This window comes from Scyliorhinus canicula, chromosome 1 (genome assembly GCF_902713615.1).
Source record: "Scyliorhinus canicula chromosome 1, sScyCan1.1, whole genome shotgun sequence".
Classification (NCBI taxonomy): domain Eukaryota; kingdom Metazoa; phylum Chordata; class Chondrichthyes; order Carcharhiniformes; family Scyliorhinidae; genus Scyliorhinus; species Scyliorhinus canicula.
In genome coordinates this window covers 178,148,374-178,151,588 of record NC_052146.1, presented here as the reverse complement: position 1 = coordinate 178,151,588, position 3,215 = coordinate 178,148,374, and positions in this window count along the sequence as shown.

Below are 3,215 nucleotides of genomic sequence, written 5' to 3'. Positions count from 1 at the left end.
TGGAATGGGGCCTGTGGGTCATCACAGGCAAAGTCGGAAGAGAGATCTGGAGCAGGTTCGTTGATGGCAGGCTGAATAGCCCTGATGTCTCTGCGGGACTGGGTGGACCTCCTAAAAGCAGCAGGCAGGGAGGACCTGCACAGAGTAGCATAGTGGCCGAGTTTTCCACACCGCAGGCAGCGTCGGGTCTTCGCAGGACATTGCCGTTGTAAGTGGGCGGAGCCACAGTTGCCGCATGCCGGTGCGTCGGAATGATCGTTGCGCCACCGCGCATGCGCGGGGCGATCCAGCGAGGTATGCGCGTGCGCAAAACGGTCCGCGATGTCACCACGTTCGTTGCATGTCAACGTGGGTGTCCACGAATAGCGCGCGCAATGGCCGCGATCATCCAGATCCAGACCCTGGAAAGATTTTATTATTTGGACCCGTTCTGCTTCGAAGGGAGCTTGCCGCGCCGTTTCAGCGGCCTGGATGCGGGAGTAGCACATAGAGGCATGCTCATGGAGCACACAGGTCTCAATGGCCGTGGGCAGGGTGAGTTGCTTCACTTTTAGTAGCTGCTGGCGCACGGGCTCAGATTGGACACCAAAATCTATCTGGTCACGGATCATGGAGTCAGAGGTGGACCCGTAGTTGCAGGACTGCACAAGGACGTGGAGGTGGGTGATAAAGGACTGGAAAGGCTCGTCCTTGCCCTGAATTTGCTGTTGAAACATGTATCTCTCGAAGCTCTCGTTTATCTCGACCTCGTAGTGGCTGTCGAACTTTAAGGAGGACTGTTTTGAACTTCGATTTGTCCTCCCCCCTCAGCGAAGGTGAACGAGTTGAAGATGTGGAGAGCATGGTCCCTGGCTATGGAGAGGAAGAGAGCAATCTTCCATGCGTCCGAGGCAGCTTCCAGGTCCGTGGCCTTGAGGTACAGCTGGAAGTGCTGTTTAAAAAATTTCCAATTTGAGCCCAGGTTCCCGGCAATGCGGAGGGGCGGCGGCGGGCGAACGGAGCCCATTCTGCAGGATGGCGTGAGACTGGTGGAAGGCTGATCACTGGTAGGTAGGTCTCAGAAGTACTAACATCTCAACTACTGGTACCATGAAGTGTTGGATAGTGTAGGCTTGTGAGCTGAACCAACACTTAGGAAGGTTCAACTCTATTTTATTAACTAACCTACATACGAGAACTGCGGGTTTCAACGATGCTAGTTTAAACTAGAGACCTAAGCCTGTCTGAACCAGTTGAATCTCTCAGCACGTGGTGTGAGTCTGTGCTAGACTTGATGAGTTCTTGTTCTACTGAGAGGCAGTACCCAGAATGAGCGGGAACCATGGTGCCCTCTGCCTTTATAGTGTGTGTATTCTAACTGGTGATTGGCTGCGGTATTTGTGCATGTTGATTGGTCCTAGTGTATGTCCATCAGTATGTGCCTGCACCATGATATACTGGTGTATATTATGACAACCATAGCCCTCAAACTAGACCATTTACAAGATTCCTCCTCCATCCTAACCCACTCTACCCCTTCTCCTTCCCACCACCGCTGCACCTTGTCCACATTCGCCGCCCAATAATAATGAAGCACGTTTGGCAACGCCAACGTTTGGCAACGCCAACCCCCCCCTGCTGCCTCTGCCTCTGTAGCAGGGTCCTCCCCACCTTCGGCACCTTCCCTGCCCATACAGAGTCAGAGATGATTGTGTCCACTTTCCGAAAAAAGGCCTTTGGTATAAAGATCGAGAGAGCCTGAAAGATAAACAAGAACCTCGGCAGAATATTCATTTTCAACACTTGGACCCTACCCGCCAACATTAAGTGCTCTGTATCCCAGTGTTCTTCAAACTCGGAGGCGTGACCCGCAGGTGGGGTGCGGGTGGGTGTCGAGAGGGACGTGGAGCCGTCCTTCGCGGCGTGCCGATCGCGCAAATCAGCCGCAGCAGCCAGCATTTAATAACGCCGGCTGCAAGCGGCCTTCAAAATGGCCACGAACATATTTTTTTTTAAATCGGCCGCATTTCGCATGCGCACCCGATCATTGGTGTGCATGCATTTTTTTAATATGTTCGCAGCCATTTTGAAGGCCGCTTGCAGCCGCCGTTATTAAAAGCTGGCTGCTGCAGAGACACACAAGATTTTTTTTAGCTTGCTAACCTATCTGATCTTCCTGCTAAAGGTAGGCAGAGGGCAGGTCACGCCCCCCCCCGAATGTCGACGTCACGTGCTTTGGGCGCGATTGCGATTCCTCTATTTTGTTAGCAGCAAACAAGCAACAGGACAGTAAAATTTTAAATGAATCATTTTATAATAAGCAAGAGAGGGCCAGAGACACAAACAGGCTAGGATCTCACAACTAAACCTGCTGAAGAGAGTGGCTCAGAAGAATCCACAGCAGGACAAAGCAGTGTTGGTGTGAGCTGTTCAGGAGGGTCCACACCAGGACAAAGCAGTGTTGGTGTGAGCTGTTCAGGAGGGTCCACACCAGGACAAAGCAGTGTTGGTGTGAGCTGTTCAGGAGAGACCACACCAGGACAAAGCAGTGTTGGTGTGAGCTTTTCATGAGGGTCCACACCAGGACAAAGCAGTGTTGGTGTGAGCTCCAGGGCCTCTGGTGAACAGCCCATTAAGACGAAACTGAAATCAGGCACAAAGCAGTATAAAGACAATTTGTTAAGGTATGGATTTATTAATTGAGCTAGTTCAAATCAGGCTGCAAGGCCCATGTGCGTTATATCCAGGGAAGTGCTGGCAAATGAAAGTTTAAAACCCTCAAAACATCAAAGGCATTTGAAGAGTAAGCATGGCGAGTTTGAGGACAAACCTCTTGATTTTTTTCAAAGGATGCGACGAGAACTTAAATCGTCAGCTGAAGTCCTCAGCAGAAATGCTACATTGAACGACAAAGTACAATTAGCCTCTTACATGATAGCTTACCGTGTAGCTAAAGAGAAAATGCCCCACACTGTAGCAGAGAGATTAATTCTCCCTGCAGCATTAGATATAGTTTGTACAGTCATAGATGAGAGGTTCGTTGAAAAAGTGAAACGCATCCCACTTAGTGATAGCACAGTGGCTCGCCGAATTTCTGATATTGCTGAGAATTTAGAAGCCCAGCTTATTTCTCATTTAAAATATGCGCAGGCATTCTCAATACAACTGGATGAATGTACAGACATTTCAGATTGTTCAACCTTGCTAGTATACGTTAGATATGTTTGGCACAATGA